The following is a 26,520-nucleotide window of genomic DNA, read 5'->3' as shown; positions in this document are numbered from 1 at the left end:
ACAATTTCTTCTGCTTATTTAATAATAGACACAGTTGAATCAGTTCTCTGCCTCATTAACTTTCCTTTGACAAAATTTACTCGACATACTCTGCTTAGTGTTGTTCTTTGCCCCTCTTATAAACTTTTATTTCAGACTCATCAGGGGTTTTATGAGCGTGGGACATTAAAGCAAGCCCATTTACAGTTTCATCCTCCTATTGAGACACTGCTGGTCTTAGTTTTTATACCTCCCATCTTAATTTCCTCTGAATGTCTCATGTGGCTGGATAGTAGATTCTTTTGAAACTCTTGTTTTACAGAGGAGAAGCAGACTAGATGATCTATGAATCCTACCTCTACTTCAAAATACATCTTCGTTTGAAAGTGTATGCACTTGTGGACATTTTCATGAGAATGTTCTTGATTCATTCATGCGTGTTGTGCATTAGAAACAAGTGCTAATATTGGTAAGCAATTTTTCCAGTGAAGTCCATGGAATTGTTTGGTGTATAGGAAATTATAAACCAAGGTTTTGTTAGTTTGCATGGCAGGGTCAATGTGGTGAAGATGGACACTTCTTCTGCATACTGTATCTATGTAATCCTGAGTTCCATCAGCTATGACAGAATGGTATTGTGAACCACAATTAATTTCCTTTACAATAGTGCAGATAACTTCACGGCTCATTAGACTGATGATTTCATTCTGAATTGTTGGACTTGTGTAATCTTGTTTTCTCTTCAACTAGCTTCCCAGGGTCTCATTGTCATTGCTGTAAAGCTTCAGTAATTCAATAAAATTCTCCTCATCAATCTGATGGCCGTGAATTACCAAGCCTTGTCTACTCCAGTAATGTACAGTGAATATTATTTTATACAGTGAGCAAAACTGATTTCCCATCTAACATTTTAGCTTTCCTTATCCTTCAGACATGCTGGAAAATGTGGTATTTGATATTCCAATCAAACAAAAATGGTTTGGTAACAATTTAAACAAACTTTAGCTAGGGAGCATTGACAAATGGTGGAACTTCAGTGGATTTCTCTTCGTCCCCTTCACCACTACTGGCTTCATTCCTTGTGCTGCTGCTTTAGATAAAGCTTAGTGCCAAGTGGTACAGATGTGACATCAGAGGCAAGGCACTGACTGCTCAGCTAATCCCTTATGGATGGTGAATTTGTGAGATCCCACCAAAGGACTTAAACAGTTATGGAGACATAAAAGTTCCTGAGGAATAAGTATAAAAGTATTCTATGAATTTTTTTTTTTTTGTAATATAATGGTTATAGCCATTTCTGGTAATCAGAAGTTTGAAGATTATTTGGTTGCCTAAGTCTGCCAAAATACAATGTCATGACATTATTCTGGAGCTATACCAGAATATGATACTTTCAGGAATGATATTAAAGTGGCTGCATTCATATTTTTCTATCTCCAAGAAAACAGCATGGAAGATAAAGGGAAGGGTGAGAAAAAGGGAGAACCAGAAGCGACAATTTTCAAAATGAAGAATGGAAAATCAAATATATACTGTGGTTCACTGCTGTTAAACATTCAGCTGAGAGGATGTGTGAGTTTTTATTTCACAGATCTTATCAGAAACACTGAACTGCAGTTGGTACATGGAGCTACAAGCCTGTCATGCACACTTTTGTTAGAAATGGTAGGTCTGCTAATATATGTAGATTTTGAGTTAGAAGCTGAGAATAAGACTTGCCATAATTCTTTCATTTGTGTCTCAGTTCTCACCTATGAAGGGGAATTAAGTTATCATTACCACAGAAACTTTTAACAAAGATAAATCAGAAATTAAAAATATTCACATATTGAAGTGAGGGGCTGCCTTACTTGCTCGGGGACAAATCTAAAACCAACACCTCATTTCATTTTCATTTGTGAAGAACATAATAAAATAAATGCTAATGACAAAAAAATTTATTTGATAACATTTCACGTAAAACATCTTCTTATATAAATTGTACAGGATTATGAAGATAATCTCAATCTGGTATGTTTTATGTTATCTGTATCCTAACATCACTCGTCTTTCACTGTCACTTTTAAATACTGGAGAGTTTCCAGGAGGAATTGGTCAAAAAAGAAATAATGACTTAGAAGTGAGAAGAGTTTGAGCCACACACTCTAAGCTTTTATGTCATAGAGCAGATCCTGAAAATATATTGTCTATAATGCATAAATAAACAACACTATAGATACATGATATCTAGAATATTTCTACATTGTGCTATTTGAGTAATTGTGACTAATTCTCAAGTTTATATACTGAACATATAAACATATTACTGTACTTTCATATTTAACACATTTTAAAATCTGACTACATTAATAATAACAACATTTATTGAGAGTAAACATTCTATTTATAGAGTTTATTGGTAATTAAATTCTAAATATAAAATAATCTAACAAACCATACAGTGTAATTTGTATATTAAAGAATAATTATAGCACTTTTTGAGATATATCAGTTAGACTACCATTGTTTAAATATTATTTGGAACCACATCCAGTGTATACAGTGGCAAGAGCAACATGGCACCGTCAAGTCTATTAGAGCACCTGAATTCTTCCAAACTCACTATCCCTGCCCTAAAAACTGTGAGTATACAGTCAATGGCTTTATCTTCACCAATACACCGAAGGACAAGGCAGAGCTGACTGGATTGATTGGAGGCTGGTTAATTGTAAGATATCTACACAACACCAGTATCTGCATAGTGCTGTTGGGGTGGGCTCTATGACCATTAACTGTAATATTCTACATGAAGGTGTGTACAAATTGCTCCCATGGAAGCTAATAGGAGTTTGGGAATTATAGCACATCCTGAGGATGGTTGGCCAGAAGAATGTAAAAGGACTCTCTTTATTTATTTATTGCCCAAATTATATACCCAAAGAAATTCTTACCCTTATGTTTCATTGTGTAACAAATCCATCACAGCCTTTTTCTTTTTCATAGAGGTGAAAAGACTGAGATTTAACGCAGGTTTCTGAAGAAGGTCTATATGCCAACATGTAGCCCAAAATATTTTATTTTAATTTGCATCAGTTCTTTTGTAATTATTGAAGGTAAGTTACAAACATCATGCTCCAAAACAGCACATTTTATTTACTGGAAATCCAAGCATTTGAGGGCACAAGACTTCTCAAAGGGCAATACAGGTCACTTGTGTTTCCCCATAAAAAAATATATTTGAGGCAATATTCAACAGTAATTTCTGGGTGAAGTTTAAATGTTTTTGACTTATAAAGCTTGTAGTGCTTATTTTGTGATTGCTTGAGATGCTGCCTCTAGACCCTTATTGTCCATGGATAGTCTTATTCAATTGCCTGCTACGGTGCCCCTCCCACAGGGAAGGGAAGAGTTCACGTATTTCTGAGCATCTTGACTTAGCATACAACAATCAAGCCACTGGCTGCTGCCTGTTCCTCTCTCAATGCAGGCATGACAGTCAAAAGTAATGACCTGTGCCCCAAGGGAAGCCTGGAGGGCTGTAGATGAGCAGCCGCTTGACATTAGATCTCCCTTCCTGTTAACTGTGGTAAGCAATGGTCTGGGGTGTGATGGGAAGCCTAGCAGGGTGATTCTCAGGGCGGGTTTGAAAAAAGAGAAAAATTTAAGTATGTTTACAGAAAATTTCTCCCCAACAAGGGAGAAATCACTGAAGTGCTCATTTGGGACATGTACAAAATCAGTTTACATGATGAGCGGTGGTAAGAGACCTCTGGGTACTGCATAGAAATTATATGTGTGGTGTAGTACATCATGAAGGCCTTTGTAACTGAGGTAAAGAACCTGTCTTGGATCTTTTAGGGATATGGGAACAAACTGAGAGATGACATGGGCTATGTAATGTGATCAGTATGATGAACAGGAACTTTTTGTGTTGACATATATAAGACAAAACTATATTTGTTACAGTAAAAATAATCCAGATGTTACATAAGAACTTGGATGAGAAGTTACCAGTGTAGTTGTGTCTAAGGGGCAGCTAAGATATGTAACAGTGGGGAGTTCACTATGGGGTGGTCTGAGCTACACCTACTCTACCACTGATCTTGAACCAAACTCCAGCAAAATCAACGCCCCTATTGCTGTTAACAACAGAACTAGAACACAGACTACAGGTTCCAAGCTACACGTGCACAAGCATTGCCTTAGTAGGTCTTCTGTAACTACTGTAACAAAATGTGATACAGTGGAGTATTTCAGCAGAGTCATCATTGCTATTAGCCACAATTTGTAATTCCCATAGCCTTACCAGAGGCATTTATACTGGCTTTTTGAAAATTTGCATCCGCCAGGAAACACGTAAACAGTCCAAGTCAGCCTGTGCAGTAAGAGATAAAATTCCAAGGCTTGGATGATTAAAAAGTCTTTGATGTTCTACATGAATAGAGCATATGTGGAGACCAAATACATACTCTCCAAATTTGATTCAATAAAGCTGGAACTCTCTGCCTTGCCCTTGCAGTACACCCCACATTAAAACCATTCAATATAATTTGATACATTGCCAACTGTTGCCTGCCTGAAGATTAAACTACTGAAGTTTTCAGTTACCTATGATATAATACAACAAAGACACATGAGTAATGTCCTTAACTCTCTGGCTGAGCAATCAAAAAAAAAAAAAAAAAGCTATTTACACTAGAGAAAAGCCTGAAAAAAGAGATGGGCTTTGCACTGTGCCCTGAAGGCCCATGGAGCATGGAGAGGTACTTGGGCTACACGTGTAACTTTCTAGCATAACTATGTCAGTTTGATTTCAAACCTGTATAACCCTTGACACTGATGCACTTCTATCAGTATGAAGATGCTTGTTCTTATAGGATCAGGCTCTAGATCAATTTCAATGCAAGTGTAACTTGCTGATGAGTGAAATTGAAGGGGGATGTCTGCAATGTATATTGTTGCAGAGATACCTGGGCTAACCCCACCTTATAGAAGTCAGCAATTGTAGATTTGTTTGGATGGCATTGAGCAATCCTAGGGATAGTTATAGTAGGTCAACCACAGAATTGTGATAATGTGGCTCTGGTGCTTCTGGGCCTTCACATCTGCTTTAAATTATTGCTGCACTGTGCCCTGTGGACAAATCTGCACACTCAGAATTGGTTGGTTGATCTCTAGTGTAGTTCTGACTTACAGAATACAGACTTAACCACAGGTTCCCACTGTTGGATCCCTGTAGATCTAATCCTTACAGGAACTAGAATAATTTTCGTTCTATTTCTCCTAACCGACTCCAAAGGAAGGCTAGATGATTTGTTCAGCTGGAAAATTTCATGTTGTAGATACATTATTTGAGATGAATCCTATTTTTGGTGTTTTGAATGCAAGAGTAACAAAGTAAAAAGAGGGCCTTAATTCCAATATTGCTACATATCCATCACTAGGACAACATCATTAAAGTAAGCAGATCTAATTAATTAAAGTGCTACCATTTCCACATGCAGAAGATATAGGTCCAACTGCTGTTGTAATATGGGAATGAAAACTCCAGAGCTGGGAAGTCTGGTGAGAATTCAATGTTCTCATCTGCAGTTAAAATGCTACTAAATTACTTGTTCTCAGCTATTCCCAAAGGGCTTGCAGCAGTGCATGAGAGAAAGTGTGTCTCAGGTAGTTAAGTCTCAGATCATGTAAGGCTCTCAAAGTGAAAAAAGCATGGTAATTTGCTCTGTGAAGGGAAGCAGTAACTAATGTACCAGTGCAGTGTGTTTCTTCTGACCAGTCCGACTAAAGGAGCGGGTCACTGCATCTGCACCAGCTGGAGCTTCTGAGTGACTTTCAGGAGCATAATATGTTTAGCAAGTAGCATGGTAATCTAATCAGTGAATGGAAAAGCATGACTGTAGGCAAAATGTGGCAGAATGGGAAGAACTTACAGTCAAAAAGGAAAGCAAAGTTAACTTCCCTCTGTATCTTTGAACCTGCATCTTTTTATCTATTTCCAGGGTTTGTAATTAATTTGATTGCTATGTTATAAATCTCACTGCCAGACATCTTAGTGTTGTATCAACAGAAATCTTGAGTAGCGTAGTGTCTTACCAGTTGTAAATTGCTGCATTGTAAATTGCTGCTTCAATGTGAGTTGAAGAAACGTGCAAAAGCATCTGGTCCTGTTTGCAGCCAACTCCAGCCTGCAGCTCCTTGCTCTGGTAAGGGTCCTAAAAGCAGCTCCTGCTGCAGTCATGCACTGGGACTGAACTTTGTACATTTTCAAAGCCACAAGAAGTTTCTATTTAAGATGTCAGAAGTAGCAAGCTGACATCCCAAGGCAAAAGACTGGCCTTTTATGCAGTGGAGAAGCAAAAAAACCTGCAGAACATGCTGATTTTCTTGAACAGTACTTTTAAATGGCTCTGTTATGAGAACATTTAAATACTTTAATGTAGAGCATTAAAAATATGGTATAAAATTACAGTAGATGTAAAATTAGTGTATTAATTATATGAACTAATGTATCTTCTCCTTTGGAAGCTATGAAATATCTTGTGTAAACATGGTAGACTCTGCCCTTAATGGCTCTTTTTTAGCTTTTATCATATTAGGTCGAACAGAAAAAGCAACATTAACAATAATGTGCTGTGTGTGTCATACATGAAATCCCGTTATCCATCTCTCCTACTATAGAGTGAAAAAACCCACTTCTGCTGAGTTTTCATATCTTAAAATTAGTTAATTTTTTTTTTTTTAGTCATTTGTAGCAAATTGGAACCTCTTCTAAAGTGTTGGACCAACCTCCACACTTCATTACACTGCTGAAAATTTGGAATTATTGCCTTGAAATCAGAGAAATTGCATTGAGTGGAATTTGGCACATACAAAATGTATTTCGCCGCATTACCTTTTTGCAGCAAAAGGAAGTTTCATGTATTTTCCATTTAAATTCCTAAATAATTCTATAGTTTTCAAAGGAAGACAATATTTGGTATATATTGGATCAAACCGATGGTATAAACTACTTATGTCAAAGACAACACTAACAGTTGCTGTAACGAAAAGTAAAAGAAACTGCAAAGAAGAGGTATGGAATAACCTGCCACGAGGACAGAAACATGGGGAAATACAGGAAAAGACTATATATATAAAAATGAAAGAGAATAATACAGCAAATGCATGCAAGGAAATTAACTCTCTTTTCTAAAGTTATTTGAAAATGTGTCTCTGCTATATAAAATGTCAAGGGTTATCTCTTTTAATAAATATTTAGAGTAAAATCTCTATTTAAAAAAATGCTGGGTACTTCTTTTGCATCCAATGAATATTCATTGGGAAGTTCATTGGTGGGTGCCTATTCAAAACTGAAAGATCAAAAGGGAACTGTGTCAATTTTGTCCTTTTCTGGGTTGACTGCTATTTTTTGATGTAATAAATTGCCAATTTTAGAAGGGTAAAGAACAGAAATGGAAACGAGTATGCCTTTCAGGAGACTTTTGACTGTGCCGTTATGAATAGTCCCCAAACAAACAGCTTGTTGCAAGCCATTCACACAGTAGATAGACATCCAATTGTTAGCCATGCAAATAGCCATATCCAATGGTCAGACAGCTGTTAGCTGGCTCTTAGAATGATTGGTAACCAGACTGTTGTAGAACTTACTCCTGTCTACAGGCTGCTGGGTCTCATCTTTTTCTAAAATCTTGTTAATAAATTGAACACGTTTTATGGGATCATTGATGTCTATTGCCTCCCTTCTCACTGTTTCTCTCAGTAACAAGTAGAAGACAAAACCAAAAAAAGAACAAGTAGGGAAAACATGTTTGTGGGCTATCTTAATAGACCAGAGTTTTATCCTCATAGGGATATTGTGGGTGAAATAAAAGCATTTTTTGTGCAACCACTGCAACACTTCTAAGTGCAAGTACGTTATGCAGGCACACACAGACACAGAGACACACTCACACATGCTTCTTATACACTAATACAGCTTTTTCTTAGTCTCAAAGTCATATTCTGAAAATGCATACACCAGGAGCAAATTTAGACTTTTATAAGTTAATGAAAACAGACATTGATACACAGGAAAGTCTTTAATAGGTGCTTTTCTAGAACAGGCAATTGTGCACTCTTTTGTCTGTGGATAGTTTTTCATGTCTTGATGAAGTTTTACGTGTTGCAACAAAAACCTGTCTAATGTAAATTAACTAAAATACTTCAGATTAGTTGAAATCAATATGGAAGTTGAAAGCTCACTACATACCATGCTCCTGACAGTGCCCAGAACCACCCAGTTGTGGTAGCTGGACTGTCCATCCTGTTTGCAGGATTTGATCCATAAGCCAAATGGTAACTGATAGCACAACAAGGAGGGTTTCTCTCACTTTTATCTAATTCAGATGTTTCAGGCATTTTGGTAAATGATACCCATTTAACAAAATTTGTGATGTCTGGGTTTAGGCAATCCTGTTGATGGCTTCTTCCACCAATTCTCTTAGACTCTCATGACCTTATCTTCCTGTTCCCCACATGAGGCCTTCATGTGCTGCCTCTTCACTCTTGTTTCCATTGCATCAGACTGCTGGTGTCTCTCGAGTCCTCACATTGCCACCTCCCCTTCCTGCTCTGGCAAAACCCAAACATATTGGCTGATCTCCACTAATTCTCCGAAGACACTAACCCGTCTCTGCACTGTGTCGCTTCCTCAGACCTCTTGCTTCTGGAGAAGCAATGCATATTTTCCTGAAAAAGCTCTTATGGAGCCAACACAGCTTCAGTAAAATGATTCTCCTTGATTCTGTACTGAATGTTGTAATGACATCATTGCTGAAACCCACAGCACCCAGCAGGAACCACAACTTAAAGGTTAGTGGTGACATGAGTCTGTTAAATTAGATTTCCTTTTCTTCATAAAACAATCTGAGCCTTTGCTCTCTACTACCTGAGCACTTGAATTGCAAAGTTTTAAACCGAAATGGAGCCCTGCTGTGCATCTTTTAAAGTTGCTGATTGATATGAATAATGGAAGCAGAAAGCTAGAGTATAACTAAATAATGTTCTGATTTGGAGTACTCAGTTTAGAAGATATAAACCAAAGTTTGAATCCTGCAAATGATTACTGAAGATGGTTTTTGGATTCAGAATTAATTGTAAGATTATGTGGCTACATAATCCCATTACAATATGTTTCTTACATATTTTCTGTTGTCTTTTTGTTAATATATATTTTCTCTGTTTCTTCTCTTATCTTTCTGGCTCAATGACATTTCAATTATGCCAAGCAAATAGGAAACAGAAAGAGACAAAGAGAATACACACATATACAGCCACTCCATGCCCTTCTTGAGGCTTTGTGTAACTACCAAAGGACATCCTTCACTGGGAGAAGAGAGTTTCTTTCTAGAAGGTAGGCAACTCAGCAGTTTTCCTGTATCTGAATGCATATTCAAACCAGACCGTGTTGGTGGCCTCTCAAATCTCCCAGTGGAATGTAAACAGGATTGAAGCACTTACATCTATGGGTTGCAGTAGGTAGCAAAGGTTAGGTACTGCATTACATGTCATCATGATACCTAAGTCCATCTGAGGATGACTCTGTGGGTAGCTGTTTTCCATATCTAAAAAAGGACAATTACTGTGCTGTACCTCACAGAGGTGTTAGAGATTAAAGATCATGACAGTAACAGAATGATTAAAATGAGATCTAGGATGACATACCATTCCCCTAAAAATACAAACAGTTAAAACAGAATTCAGAAGAACTGGAATAATTGACATTTGTCACTGAACTACTTCTTTCTGAACATCATGGATGTAGGCATTTAGGAGCTTTTTGGAATGTTGCTGCTAAAACTGTGCATTGTCCTGTCAGAATTCCAAACTTGCTTACAGACTAATAGGTTTTTCCTCTCACCTAATACATGGAACTGATTGCCAGTATTCATCTTTTATTTTCCATAACTATTTGGAATCTAGAAAATGCTTCCTCAATTTCAATTACCTAAATATATCCATTAATCAAAGACCCTTAGCTGATATTTTCCAGGTTCTCCACATCTCTTAACTGTATATCTTTTATGAATCACCTCAAAACCTGCTTTAATATTCCCTACAAAGTATCTGATTTTCCTGTTGCCGGATGTGAGTTCATTAGGTGAAAGTTACCATGAAACAATTTAATGGGAGCTTCGATCTCATTGTTTTTTACTAAGTATTATTTACGCATCCAGTGCCCCAGGTGTCTATGGAGTTTAACAGGCAATTTAAAAAAAAAGGCCATAGCCCAATTAACTAAAACAGTAACTATTAAAAAAAGGTGCAAGCATTTGGGAAAAGGGCGAGATGACAAGAATTACTGCATGATTGAAAGGTCACAAATATGCTTACTGTTAGAAAGGAAACTTGCCTGTTTACAGAAAACTGAAATGGAAAGGCTGGAACAAAGACTGAAGTGCTTAGCACTGGGTGCATAACTGGAAGCTGAGGGCTTTGGAGAGAGATCTGAAAAAGGGAGAATCATTGTGCAGGGATTAGAAGCATGAAGCAAACAAAAGCATGTGTCCTTTGTGAAACAAAGAGGGTAACGGAAGTAGAATCTGTAGGGCTGCTGGGAGGAAACAGGGTAAGTCAAAAGAGGGGTTGAGGCAAACCTTTCCTTGGAAAGTGAGGATGAGAGACTATTTGCTAACACTCCTTGCTGTGCTTGAAGCTACACACTACACAGAGGACATTGTCCAAGTCACAAAAGTATCTGCTAGCTGAAAAGCTGGTAGTTCATTTTTATCCACCGTGGTTCTTGCAACTTCCTTTGCCAAAGAGCAGCTATGCCAAAGCTTAAGAACAAGCTGACTTCGAGTGTAAGAAATTGTTGGACTGCCAAGGTGAGATCTACACCACAATTATTTCTTCACTTTAGTGAATATGCATAACAATTAAAAACTTTGCATAGAATTTATTACCCTTCTGCTTGACTTTGATAGGGGTTCCATGAAGAAACTTTTTCTCTTGAGCAAAGAGGCATAAGAGTGAAGATTCAGTGCTGCTTTCCTGAACAAACCAGCACTTCGAATTTTGAAGTTGCAGCTTGTCCAAATATCTCTCTCTTTATTGTGCAGATTCTCTTTTTATGCAAATTACTTATTTGATGACATGGGGAATTTACACAGCTCTCTGCTATTTCAAGTGTCTTAGTAGCAACAGCAGAGATGGTGTCAAATCTTCAGCTACTGGAAGTTAAAAGTACTTCTCTTTAATTATCTTGCTTAACAGCAGTTGAAAATGTGATTTCTGCCTTGATTTTCTAGAATATGGTATTTTATTAGTTTCATGGATATTTTCTATAATGATCTCTTGGTTCTGACTTTTAGTTGAAATACCAACACTAAAGTTCAATTACTGCATCAGCTAATCTAAAACAAGAAAGACCATTAAGGTTACATTTTTCTCACAGTGACAAAAAATTGTAAATACTTCTGTTTCTGTACCTATGCTGCCTATTTTGTCGATTATGTTTCCTCATATTCACTAGGTCTGTAATATTTGTTTCAGTTAAACTGACAGTGGAAAAATAAAGTTCCTTGATTTTGGCTACATACACTAGTTAGTAAGATACATTCCCTGGTAAATAGATTTGAAGGATGCAGGTGTAGGCTGATCCTTCATGACAACGGTGCTGCTTCTACAATCCTGCATCCAGAAATTGATGGCTGCAGGCCAGTATCCCCGGTTAACTTCCTGGATACAAGGAAAAGCAAGCCAGCTATCTCCTTTATTTTAAATATACCTCTCTTTTTCTAAGTAGAACCATTAGTTTTTATCGATAGCACTAATGCTTTGCATTTAAACCAAATTACAATAGTAAAGGAGATGCTTAAGGGTAACTGGGTGATGAAAGGACTACATTAGAGTACAAGTCCAAGGGCTGCTGTTTCCTATTTGTAATGCTGAATCCACATGCAAGTCATATTTAAGCTATAAACGGTGGCGCCTAGGGAGTATACACTCAGATTGCCTTGAGAAACTAAATACTTTTATCAAATCACCAGATGGACTTGTGTTCAAAAAACACTCTTGAACAACGTGGCTTTTCTATATTCACCTTCAGATAATAAAGCTCTCAGCAACTTATACAACTTAATTAACATGTTGCTTGGATCTTTTATAATTTTACATAGAGATGCCTAATATACATATTCTCAGACCACAGATAATTTCACACATGACACATAATTTCAGCTAGCCTCCATTGATCTGCCTTGTTTCAGTAATCACAGATGTTGTGCAGCTCCTTCAACTTCCATTACCTTCAACTTCTTACTCAGAGAACTGTGAGACTGTAACATCCATTTTCTTTCATGACAGGAATCTCATTTGCAGTTGGGCAAGTTTTATCATTTGATGCTATGAAGTTTTAGTCTCCAGAACACCATAGTTTGGACAGTGGTTTTGAGGAAATTTCAGAATAAAGGGACAGGGCCTGGTAAGGGGAACAAACACACACATAGTGTGACTTTCATCATGGCAGTAGAAAGAGGCAGGTTTTTGATTCTCAGGATGTCTCAACGAGGCAGTGGTCTGTTTGGGTGAAACAATTTCCATTGTAGTAGGAGGAGCACAGATAAACATGAAGATGTTATTGAATAGACTTCAAACCACAGCAGCTGCATGGAGTTCTGTTAACTCAGATGTCATTACTTGCAACGTAAAAGGGAAGATATGGTTTTCTGAAACAAGAGAAGAAGAATAGTAAGGATACATGAGTTTAATTACCTCCATGTCTGTATGTATATTTGAGGAATATGTCAAATGATCAAGAGGAATGATACAGCATCTGACAATAATTATGGCTTTGGGGGCATAATGAAAATTCTGATGGGTGGATTGTGAAGTGAAATCTAAATTCGGCTATAAGAAAGAAATCTACAGAAAGATGAGATGCCCTTAGTGTCATAACTAAAAACAAGCTCACAGCTATAATCTGACAATGCAAGTAGAACGTAAGATGTAAAGCTGAATCTAAAGCTGAAAATAATCAGCAAGAACTGTAAAATCTGAAGGCATCTGAAAACTGAGTACTCTGTATATCCTTACTAAATGGTGTATACCTCTTGTATGCTATTTTTGCACCACTGTATAAAAGTATCCGGAGCCACATGGCCACAGCCAAAGCCAAAACAATTTAAATATCAAGGTAGTTACAAATATGACCAAACTGAAGAGTGTGCATAAGATCTGAGCCACTGTAGGCTGCAACAAATTCCACTCTCCATGAACACAAAATATTTGAAAATAGTAATAATCTAAGGTCAGATAGGGATTAATATGGACAGTGATAGGAAGAGAGGGAAAGGGAAGAGAAGTAAGTGCAGTCTAACAGAAGGTAATTTAAAACTTACAAACAGGAATAAAAAGTCTTAGAGGGTTTCAGAAGAAAATACTCAGCTTTTACAAATATATGAGGAGGAGTGTTTCTTTCTAAATGGAGAGAGGATAGGAATTGGTGGTAATCTTCCCAACATCAGCTGTGAAAGTCAGCTCCCTTGATAGATAATAATAAGAATAAAACCCACTGAGAATGGAAGTGCTGTGAATTTTAAGTTTTTCCTTGAAAATAATTAAGAAAATATAAACAAAAATGAAAATAAGGTGGCACTGAAACTGCCAACATTAGCCTAACTTTGCTCACTTTAAGACAATGATAAAAATAATGCTGATTTTGACAGAATTTTGGTTGGATTAGTGCTGAATTTTTTTTTAAATTCCTCTCTCAGAGGATAGCTGAACTACCAACCACAATTGCTTGGGGAGGAGTAATTCTTGCCAGATGAGTTTATTTGTTTTGTTTTGTTTTCTTTACGGGAAAGCATAACAAAATTAGTAGATGATGAGAAAAGTGGGGGAGGATACTGTTGTCTTGGTGGAATGGTCAGTGCAGTTCCTCAGTCACAGCTGGCTTGGTCTGGCAGGGAGAGCACCATGCTGCTCTGGCTGCCCAGGGGCTGTGAGTGAGGCAGAGGGGGCATTTACCTGAAATAGGGCATGTGGTGGTCTGGTAGTGGGACACAGTGACAGTTCTGAAGCCAGCTAACCTTCTTGAAATTTACTCACACGTAGAACAGACATTTCAGCACAGTTCTGCCTTGATGCCAAGGTTTTGTGCAGCACCTGCTGTGCTGTCGGCACTTCCCAACAAACACAACGTGCTGATGCTAATGCCGAAGAAATGTATGGTGCTGGAGACTGAAAGGCTAGAAATACAAGCAAAACACCCATTTACCACGAGAATGTGATATTGCCATCCAGTAACATGAGCATATTTAATTCTTATATTTGCTGGGAGTTCATCCTGAATACTGCTTTGAAAGAAGCAGTGCTGAGACCATGGATAGAAATAATGCTGAGTGAACTGCACATCACATCTGAGTTTCTAAGGCAATATGTCAGCCAAAAAGGAAATAATGAAATTCAATCTTAAACTGTTAGAGAAATAATATTTGTTAAAGAATACAACAATAAGCCCCTATAAGATTATAAGACTATTAAACTTCATGAAACTGCATTGTCAGAAAGATGCATCACCTGCAGAAACCACAAAGAAAAGAAGAATGATAACTGAAGTAGAGCCATCTAGGCTACATTTTACGGAATGTAAATGTGCCAAGGAAATTAATTTTTTTTATACTGGCATGCTGCAAATTGGATATCTTACAGAAATAATTGTGAAGAGATGATTTAACAATGTATTTTTGTTGACAATTTTTTTTTACCTAGCAAGATAGCTTAAGATTTCAACTCAATAAAAAAAAGCAAACAAACCTAAAACATTCCCTTGGAATGAAGAAATAGTAAAAATGTTCTAGAAAATATCATGCTCAATGCAAAGGATGCAGTTAAGTCAAGAGTGAACAGTTTTCTCTTTCTGATGCTGAAATGAGAAAAGGAATTCCCTCATATTTACCCTGAGCATGAGTAAAAATTCAAATTCTGTAGGATTTTTTCTGCTTGTTGCCTTCTTTTTGTCAGGTGAAATGGGCAAAAAGGCATAAGAATACCAGGTGCAATAGGAGTGATCCCTACATGTTATTGGGATGCAAGATTTTTCCAGCACTTGATGGGGTGAGGGCCTTTACACATGACAGTAGCTGGTTCAAGTCACTGAGAGAATCTCAAAGGGTGTCTTTGTACTGCATTAGCTGTGCCCAGGTACAGATTTTTATTCATTTTGGGTTCAGTTGTAGCCATACTGCTTAATCCATCCCTGAGTTTCTCTGCTTGGCAAATTTGCTTCCTTGCTCCAGGTCTGAGCCAAAGTGTGAGACAACTTATAGGAGCAGTATGGATGGCTGGGGAATTGAGTCTTGCATGCTGGCTTGAGCCATAAACTAGCATGGCTGTATAGATTTACCAATAAAGATCAGTATTATGATGTCAGTGAGTAGCTGGGGATGCTGAGCCAAATGACCTCATAGAGGACTGAGTCTTGACACCACAGACTTATAAATAATTGCCAATATGATACAGGACACACAAATAGAGCAGCCTTTTCTCCACATCTATTTATACCTCAGCCATGACAGGAATGGCTCAGTAACTTCTGATGGCAAGACCGTTAGTCAGATTTAATTTTCCCTCATCTCATCACCAACCACTAATTAGGAGTATTCCCTGTACTTGGGATTTTTATCATGGTCATGACATTTGATACTGCTCTGCAAAGCCCCTGTTTTGGAACCATGTAATTACATCAGACAAAAAATTTCCAGTCCTTAAAATTGGATTTGTGGTGTTTTGTTTTGTTTTTGAAAAGAAAAGCTATAAACCAAAATAACAAATATAAAGCCCCCAAATTCTTAGTTTTCTAAGCGTCATTATTTCTGTGGCCTGACATGGCTTTAACATCTGAGGTTAACAATATGAAGTTAATGTCATGTGAAAAACAAACAAACAAGAAGACTTTGTCCCCCAAGGAACCCAAATAAATTACTCTACAATTTGGTAACCACCAACTGAGTTTTGGTCTGAACCACGGACATATATTTACTTCCAGTCTTTTCTTTTACCTTTTTATTTCTAATTAACTCTTCTATTAAAACTGTTTGCTTCTTTTAACAGTCCTCAAAATAATCCAGTCTTGTTGATTTATGTGGTATTTTCCATGTAAATAAAAAGAAATATTCAATACAGAGAAATGTTAAAAAGAGTAGTTTAAAATATTTTATGGTGAGAAATATTTGAAACTTTTCTTGTTGGCTAGAAGGAATATGCAGTTTCTAAGCCAAGTGTCCATTCTGGATTATGTAGTCAAACTCTCACTAATATGAAAGGCATGAAGGTCTTTGGGTATTCCATAGCCTATTATGCTGTTTTCTGAACAGACTGTCACTTTGCTTTGTTACACAATTACTTTTAGTGACTCACCTTTTTAATGAGAGCAGAAGGGAAACAGCAAAGAAAACATTTCTCTAAAATGTTTTCAGAAAGGCCCACTGGAATTTGAAATGGGTCTTATTTGGTGTGCTTTGCATAATTTGTTACACTAAATATGAAACAGATTTCCACTGCAGCTGTAGTGCATGTGTTACTCAGAACAGCTCAGGTCTCCCAGAACACAACCATAGGCTTGTTCAGAGTTTGTCAAAACTGTATCTTTGGGCAGAATGACACTGAGTAAAACAGGATGGCACTGCCCACCGAGGATTCACACAGATTTGCTCGCCCTCACCTTTGTTTTTAGGAAACTACATCGTTATTCCTGTTAAAAGTACTGAGGGAGGGATCAGCTAATATTTTACTGATCTGTCAGATGAGCATTATTATTATCACACGGGAACACGTGCAATTAGATAAACATACACCTTATGCTGTGTAGGGGATTTCCCTGGTTATATCCAGCCACAACCACTGCACTATCGCTGTAAAGCTCCTCTGTGGTCAAGTAATGCCATGTGAACTTCAGTTTGAGCCAGTGAAATGGCTTCAATTAGGCATTACACTTCTTAGGTGCAAATACCGACTTGCCGTAGGTCTGTTGTCTTTGTCAATGTGGTTTGAATTTACAACTCTAACAAGAAAAGTAACTAGAATGTGAGTTGCCATGTTGATAACAGCTCCCCAACATTCAGTGCTTGCCTTTTGAAGTGGAGGGTGATCACTGGTGACTGCAAGTACAACTCTGAGATAGCAATCACAGCTGCTTCATGAGTGCACATAAAAGTATACATATATATATATATATATATATATATATGGCTATATCAGCAATTACACCTTAACAGCAAAAACCATAATCACACATGATCTGTGATTGAAAGAATTCTCTAATTACAAATAGAGATTTAATTAAATAATAATAAAAGAAGACAAGATATATAATACAGCTTTTAGGAAAGAGGAGGTGTATTTTAACTCTGTGTTTTAATCTCAACAGCAGAATTCAGTAATGGGTCAAGATGAACCTGCTCTGCACTACAATGTAGGCACATGATAAAAGAAGTAGACTCACGACACTTCTTATTGTTAAGATGTCAAATATTTCATGCTATAAAAGCCTAACTTTAGTTGTCCATTATTGGCTTAAGGTTAATGTCCAAGCAAAGTCTCTCTGTGATTTTCTCTGCAACAGCTCTTGCTCCATTACATAGACCAATGCTCCTGTGCACAGGAGGTACATAGGAATAATTAATATAATTCTTATCTAGATTCAAGAAATGCTACAGATAAAAATTTAACAATGCTTAACTCATGCTTAAGATGTGATTTCATAACTGCTTCGTTCATATCCTTTAAACTACTATAAAGTTTACTAGTTAAAATCTGCAAAGATTCTTGTTCTGAATAGATTTCTATAAGGTTCATTCTTTGATCTACTACTATGACACAACTTGGGATTTCACAGTACTTGAACCTATGATCTTCCTTGAGTAAAATGTGAAACTCAGCAGTTGGGACTAGTTATTGGTGACTGATTAGTTAGGAATTGGCTGAGCCGATAGGAAAGGACATATTATTTTTGTTGACAAGGGTCCACTTTGTGAAGCATGAACTGGCATGCAGCTTGAGATGTAAATCTAAGAGCAAAGCTTTTGTGGAACTTTGCTATGCCTTTTTCCTTGGTGTTTTGGGGCAAATAAGCATTCTACCATCTGAGAAAATTTTAAGTAAGGCCTGATCTTACACCAAAGGAATTCGATAATAATACTCCTGAGCAAAATCAAAATTTTAATTTCCAAGCCAAACCACTGATTTCCTGAAACACCTTCATTTCTTCTTCTGCTGGAAGTTTTTCCTCTCTTAACCTTCCTTTATCCTTAAACCGTCACAAATGGTTTCAGTCAGCATTACAGAAAATGACCTAGCCATTGCCAGGTAGGACCAGCTGACATGCAAACCAGGATTCAGTCACCTAGATCCTAAGATCCCTGGAAGGTCTAACAGAAGGGAAGCATTTAAAATGTTAGGTCTTCAGGAAAATAAAGTTCCTATGTGTAACTACATGTTACATAGTTGCACTCTTCCCACATCTAGTGACAGACCTTGTCAAATGTCAAGAGGAAAGACCTGTGAAGGAAGAGAGCCAAGTACACAAATGATTGTTGCATAATTATTCTCCATTTAAAAACCAGGTCTTTGATTCTTATTTGTGATTATTTTCATGTTTTTCACATGTGAAGTATCTTTGATCAGTGGTCCTTACAAAAACATGAATCTGAACTTGGAATATCAGAAGTAGTCTTTGAGGAAGAAAGGATGAGGTGATGAGAAACAAAAGGATTTATGAGACTCTTAAAGCCAGACACTGTCCATCACATCATGCTAGTCCTCAATGTCACAAAAATATCAGGGCTCTGACTGGCTAGGGAGAGGAAAAGATTCAAAAAAATATCAATACTGCTTTCTAAGTGCAATTGATAATTTTCTTTCAAGCCATAGAGTAGAACATATGTTTAGAGATTTACAGTATCATGTAAATGTAAATGTTTACATTTACATGCAATAAAGTCCGCTCTCCTCTTTGTTTATCTTAATTAAAACATACAAGCTGCAGAGTGTGGCTGAGCATTTCCTGTCTACCATTCCCAAACAGCTTTTAGCCATCCAGAAGGAAGAGCCAACTCTACCTCGTTTGGGCTGCTCTGTTATTATGGTCCAATCACCTGTCACATTTATTCCTTGCAAATGAACAGAAGGCAGTGCTGTATCTAGTGAATGCATAATAAAAAGAACTGATATTAATGACATTAACAACTCAGCTTGTTTCCTCTGACTTGGAACCTGTCTAAAAATTAGGTGGATAATTTAATTAAGTTTCCCATTTACATATTAAAAAGAAGGAGGTAACTCTAGAAAATTATTAATTCCTTCCTAAAACAGTTAGGGTGAGTTCCCTGCTGCAGATGCTCATCTGTTCCCATTGATTTTATTATTATCAGGATGAAGTACCTAGCATTTAAGTAATGGTAACACCCAAATTCAAATAGCTCTTGATTATTAATAAACAGAACTACGACCATGATGTGGAGAAGTAATGGGCAGATCATTGGTTTCAACAGAGATTCTGTAGAAGACAGTGCCTTCACTGCCTTCAAAATCACTATGTGCCTTCTAGTTTTTTTTACCAGGTACAAGGTATGAGACTCAAGAGGAACATAAGTGTTTCAGGGTTGGGCATCTTCAGTTACAGTCAGTAGTAATTTCATTTGAAATCAATGGAAGTGCATAAGTGTAAAATCTCGTGGCAGCAAAGAGGAATTAAGAAATGGGATCTGATCCAAAACTCACTGAAACCCATGCAAACTTTTCTCTGATCCACCGAACCTTGGATCAAACTCCTAGTTCTTTGGATAACAGCAGTAGTCCAGCTTCTTTGTTGCCAATATTTCTGCAGTAGTTGTGCTCCACTGCACCTAGGAGGGCAGTGAAGGTAATGCTACTCTGCTGAATGTATCTGTACAAAACAAATCCACCATTTCTGTGGACATTTTCTGTCTCTTTACAATATAAACAGAGGGCGAAGTTGGATATTACAGCAACTGACTATGACATGTCTTTTTATCTGTCTCTTTTATGTTCCTAGCACCATATGTCACTATGCAGTAGAAATGATTGTGCTGCCATTCCAAATAAGGGAGCAAAGATTTAGACGTTCCTTGTGGTTTTAGTATCCAGGGATCAGTTCACCTCTCCTGGCTTTAAAAGTTTATAAAATGAAATAAGATAGTGGTAGCTGTATGAATAGGAATTCTGCATTTCCTTTGCATTTATATTTAAGACTGGTCTCCTCTTTTTGCATCAAATTTATCACTGCCTTATTTCATGACTTTACTGTAAAGCTTGAAGTTCAGAAAACAGAGACAACTTTTTTCTAAAATTGATGTTGATGTAGTTTGAGCTCAATGAGCAGGCTAAAATATGCAATAATGCGTAAAGCTGACAACAACTGTAGGAACAAATAAAACATTTTTTTTCTCTTAAGGCTTTGAGAAGATAATAGAAAACAAAAAGAGCTAGAAATTTCAATGGTTTAATGTTGTTTCAGTGCTGAGTTTAAGTATAAAAGAATCTCTGAGGCTCTTCAGGATGTGCCAACAGGTCAAAGCACTTTCTAGTTGCTCTAACTACTTCTTAATAAAGTGGAACTGTTTGAGGATTTGACAAGTCCCATGGGTCAGGAAACACATATTAAACAGCCTTAGAGAATTTTTCTCTTTCAGTATTGAACCAATATTGTATGACATAAAGAGCAGTCCTCCATTCTCCTCTCTGCCCTACAGAGATCTCTTTCAGTGTCTGTTCTGAGTGTGAGGGTAGAAGGACATTCCATTTTAAACATAAATCCCACTCAGTTCCAAACTGAGGGGGGGAAGAAAAAGAAAGATCCTCTGTGAGGAAAGAGAGTTAAAAAAGAGGAAGGGAAGAGAAATAGAAAATAGCAGGAATATGAAAAGAACAAAGACAGAAATGACATTAAGGGGACAAAAAAATTTCCTCTTTTTCTTGCTTTCACTATGTTTCTCCCTTCTTTTTCTTTCATTCTCCAGTTGCATTGTTTCATCTATTGAAATCTCTTTTCCTGCTCTGTAATCTCGCTCACTTTTTTCTATTAATTATTACTCATTTTACATAAATGCCTTAAAACAAGTGTATATGATGTTTAAATACTTGTTACTTAAATCCAAAGAGACCAACACAATGTGTGTTGTTTTCATGGGAGAGAAGATATTTTCCAATTTTCTATCATCTCTACCAGCAAAAGGCAGCAGACATCTATCAGGCTGTCATTTGAAGAACTTCATCTCATCTCCAGGCCTGTGTGTCACTCAACAATCTTCTCAGCAGCCACAGAACATCATTGACCAAATTCTCATATCCAGAGGTAGGGTCAAAACAGACAGAGAAGTTTACTATTACCAGTACGAGTATTTACTTTATAAAGTGTCTGGGTAAGTCAAATAATTCCTCTTTAATGCTACATGTCCCTTTTTCTCAACCATCTTATTTTGTTTACATTCAGTATTTCATGTCTATTTCCCTTTTTTCTCTTTTGCTATCAACACCTTCCCATTATGTTTTTATTGATTTTAACATTTCAAGAGATTCTTCTTCCTTTTAAAAAAAATAATTATCTCCCTATCAATGTTTTTCTATTCTTCTCCGACATTCTCAGTGCATAGCCCTGACATCAAATGAAATTCCTTTGAAGTAGTTTTGCTTTGCCAGTCACTAAGAAGGACTTAATTTCTGACCCTAAGTGATTTTTATGCTGTTATATGTCCTCTACCATATGGCCAAAGCTATTGCTTTCATATATATATAGAATCATAGAATCAGTAAGGTTGGAAAAGACCTCCAAGATCATCAAGTCCAACCTTTGAACACAACCTTGTCAGCTAAACCGTAGCACTAAATGCCAATGATGTCCATATGTATAATTACATTCACAGGCCCTGCAGTCCTTCCTTTCCCTAAATTCTGAAGAAAGAGTTTGTAGGTCTGGAGGACTAGAGCCAGGTGAATGTCAGAGTGGATGATCTAATGTTTTTCAGTTTTAAAATCTGTGAATAAGTGGCAAAATATAGAAAAAATCCATTAATTTACTCTTTTGTTTTGCTTTGTTTTTGTTGCTGGAAGAAGGCAGATTGTAGACATGTACAGGTACACAAGTAAGATTATTTACTGAGCTAGATTTAAAATAGAGACTTTTAAGAGGCATTCTTGGAATAGAAGAATCCTGAAAGCACTGATAGTTCATAGTTCTTTCAATTTTTACCTTTTGATTTTTTGAATAATTTTATATTGCAAAGTATCTGATTTGGACCAGATACAACACTGTACTACTATCATCAACTCCTGGAAAACAATGTCTTCTTTTGAAACCATGTTTTGTCCATTGGATGCAAACCCTGCTAAATTGTACTGTGAATGAGCCATTTCCATTGGATAACCATATTTGCCTATGACTGGAACTATATCATAATGTCATTTCTTTCAGCCTATGTGCTGTTACTCTGATTATGCTAATGTTAGTCTGCTTTTCCTTTTTTCACTATCAACATCAAGGATTTCTGTGGTCTGTGTCTGAGGCTTGTTACGTGGACAGGAATTTGGCCATTCAAGTCATGTTTCTGTTAATTTGTACTATTTCAGGCAATAAATTACTTCTGCAATTGATTAAAAGCTAAAGATCAGAGACACATCCAATCTACAATGCTGTTAATTGTATGCAAGGCAGAACATAATGAAGGATGCTCACAACTACATAATAAGATAGTTATGTGATGAATACTTAGAAAGTTTAATTGTTGTTTTCTGGTTAGGTTTTATGTCCTGTACAACATTGCATCAGATTCTAGGGACAGAACATAGCTTGTTAGGATAAATGACTGTCAGCAATGTTACACATGAATAATCCACTAAGAACATGGCAAAGTAACTTTTAGAGGTATCATTTCACTCCTGTGTCTTCTATGAATGAATCAATTGGCCTGATTACATATTGTGTGAATTAAGATGGATTTACACTATCATTCTATCCAGCTGCTCCTTCTTTGGGCACTCAATGTGATGCCACTGAAATAACACAAATTACATTCATCCTGAATAACTATAAAGTTTGTGGTTTCATAACAGAAGCAGTTTTGAATTAACTAAGGAATAGGCAGAATGAATATAATGGTATCAGTTTTGCCATCTAAAGCACGATGCTATCAGTTTGAGTTAAATAATTGTCAAAATACTTGCATAGGACATCTTAGTCATGTCCCTTCTTGTGACACATCACAGAATTGGGTATTTTCATTAATTAGCTATGAGATCAGTGTGTTTCAATCACTGTCATAAACAGCACATGCAATAGCTCTCTGTCAATATGATAGAGAGGAAACCATGGTGAAAAAACCAGAACAAAAGCACAGAGAGATGGTTTTATGTGTGGCGTTACAGCTCGGACAGCTAACAACCCTATTAACAGATGATCTCACAAATAGCTTGCTCAGTCCATATACAACTTTATCAAATGTATGAACACCTCAGACTGAACAGGCAATTTGTTGACTTTTCATAATTTCCCAAATTAGCTAATTATTAGAAATGACCATTTAGCAAGACGTCAGCTGCTGAGACCCTTATGCTTACTTACCTTACTGTACTCGAGCCACTGAGCCTCTTTATGCTAAAGATATCACAATTAAATGCAACTGTTCTTTATCTTTCTGAAAACAAAATCATCACCCCCATAAGAATTTATGTTTCTTCCAATGTCACAAACAATCACTTTTTCACACCTTTTCCATCCTGACTCCCCAGTCCCTGACAGTCGGCTCTCACATCTCCCAAAGCAAGCTGCAAATACAACCCCAGAAAGCTGTATTTTATTTTGACCTGTTCCTCTTTTCCTTTGGAAATAAACCTGAAGAACAGACAAGCAAGTGTAATATATTAACTCTGGTGGCTTAGCTGGACAGCAGCAGGGGCTTGTAATAAGGATGTGGTAATACACCACAAGGAATCTGTAGACTCGTAAAACTTGACCTTATAAATCTCTATGTTTATCAGTTCCATACAGCAGCCACTCCCTGTGGTGGAAGTCTCAGACCAATAAACCTGCAGTTGATAACCATACAATTTATCCTCAATTTTCCTCTCCTGGCCAGCTAATCATGCTACATTAATAATGTCTGTAAAAAATTGAAATGTCACTTTAAAATAAAGATATCTGATTTGATTATATAAAGATCTGATTCTTGTCATTACTTTGCACATTATTAAGAAATTGAGCAAACAAGTTTACAGTGATAGTTGGGAGTCCTACATTTTATCTTGTTCCTACCTCTTTGTTTAAAGTTCTTACTCTCTCTCCTGAAAACTGCTTTCCTGGTTTTGTTTTGTAGCTTCCTGTAGTAGATGGCTCCTTTCTCTAGGCAGTAAACCCTTCAGAAACAAGAAAAGATATTTCTGCTGCAGGCACCTCCACGGTGCTCTGCTGGGCAGAGGTGTGTCATGGACACCCAGAAGCTTCTGGGGGCTCGCTTCATGTAGAGGGAGCACAGATTTGATGCTAAAGACCATAGTCTGATTTTCTTTTGAACAAACTGTTTCTGAACCTGATTCTCTGTTTGCCTGTTAAAAGTGCCTGAACAAACACAGTAGTTCATTAATCTCATGCCTGTTTCCACCACACAGCACTTCACACTCTGCATATACTTAGTGATGTGCAGCAAGAACTATTTCGGATTCATTCTGATTTTGAATAAGAAAACTGATTTAGAATAACCCCCCAAAAGAAGAATAAAAATAAATTTAAGATATCCTGATTTATTTTCTGATGCAGTACTTTGTCTTGGATGGAATGGCTGCATAGCTCCACTTGATAACTGACTTCAGAATATTGCAAAGTAAGATAAATGACAAAGTAAAAATTTTGTCCAACTGTGAGCAAATTACTTAGCACTCTGCAAGGCAAAGTAGGAGAGGATTAATCCTAAAAAACCTCACTTTAGTATATGACTTCTCTAAGTCAATGGAGGCACCAGACATCAAAAGGTTCTCAAATCTGCATGCCTTACATTAAATATGAAATTTGAGGTCATCAACAGATTTTGCCTTATATATTTTGCAGGAAAATAAAGTTTCTTCTATGAATACTGTTGCCAGAAATAGAAAACTGAACTAGCTGAACATTTGATCTGCATGTCATCATGAGGTAGATCGTAGTTCACTGGACAATATCCCATATTTCCTGCCTGAGGAATATGTAGCCAAGGAGAAAACAGAAATGTATGTTGCCTCACCAATACTTCAGTGCACTTGAAGGAGAGAAAGGAAATATGCTGCACTGAACAATAAAGAAATACCTTTTATTTTCTCCCAGGAGCAACGGAGGAGGAAGAAGGAATAGAGAATGATTCTTCAAGACATAAGACTCTACTGTGACTTTGGTTACAGATGCACTCACACATCTACTCAAAGGCAAGATACAGCTCATAAATAAAATTCCAGAGAATTCAGTATATTTAGGGCTTCATTTCATATTTAAGGAAACTTTGTTCCACATGCATGAACAAAGGCACACCAGACCAATAGTCACTCAAATTGCCAAAAAATTAAACAAGACAATGTATTTGGAAGAAAATGTTTTGAGGGAAAACAAAATCGAAAAAAATTAAAAATCCAAACATGGTTGAATTTGCTTTCAGTTTATTCCCTTTCTTTTCGCACAGGAAGAAAAACCCTTCTGTTTTCAGAAAATCAGTTCACCTTGAATATGTAATCACCAGAAAGAACAACAAAAGGAGTAATAATGACAGCTTAACATAAAGCTTTTTTTCCAGTATTATCTTTTCCCTAAAGGCAATGTAGAAAAACAAAACTAGGAAGACTCTTTTTTCCTATAGCTGTGCAGTTTTAATGGTTTTTTTTCAGGATTTATTTCCCTTCAATATGAATTTTTAACAAAGATGCAATTATAGTCTAATCTTTTAACAAGTTGTTCATTTAAAAATGTGTTTTTAAAGGTATGTTAACAAATTCACAATTCTGCTTGCAAAAACAATGCTGTAATACTCTGACTCCTTCAGTTACTGTCAATTATGCCACAGACTTTACCACAGGCTAAAGTTTTTCTCAGACTTTTCAGATACAGCACCAGACATTGCATAAAACTGTTGATAGAAGCAGCAATTTTGATGGATCTCACAAATTATTTTGTAGTGCAATGTGTGCTGCATTTCAGACAAACCTGAATGCTTACTGGATTTTTAAAAGACATTCTATTCTATTCTATTCTATTCTATTCTATTCTTCTATTCTATTCTATTCTATTCTATTCTATTCTATTCTTGCCTTTTATCAAGATCAGCATAAAAATAAGCCAATATTTGAAAAGCGTATTCAAGCTAGTATAGTTTTTTATTGCATATATATGTATATAAAAGAAATGGTAAATTAAAAACTGGATCTGATTCTGCAGTGGCCACTAACCACAAAAGTTGCATCTCTTCTTTCTTTTATAGAAAGTTGATCTGCCAGTCCTTCAGAAAGTAATCCTGCCTCATCAAACCAGTTCCAAGGAGGAATTTC

This window comes from Corvus moneduloides, chromosome 5, assembly GCF_009650955.1.
Source record: "Corvus moneduloides isolate bCorMon1 chromosome 5, bCorMon1.pri, whole genome shotgun sequence".
Taxonomy (NCBI): Eukaryota; Metazoa; Chordata; class Aves; order Passeriformes; family Corvidae; genus Corvus; species Corvus moneduloides.
Note: the sequence above shows the minus strand (reverse complement) of the source record.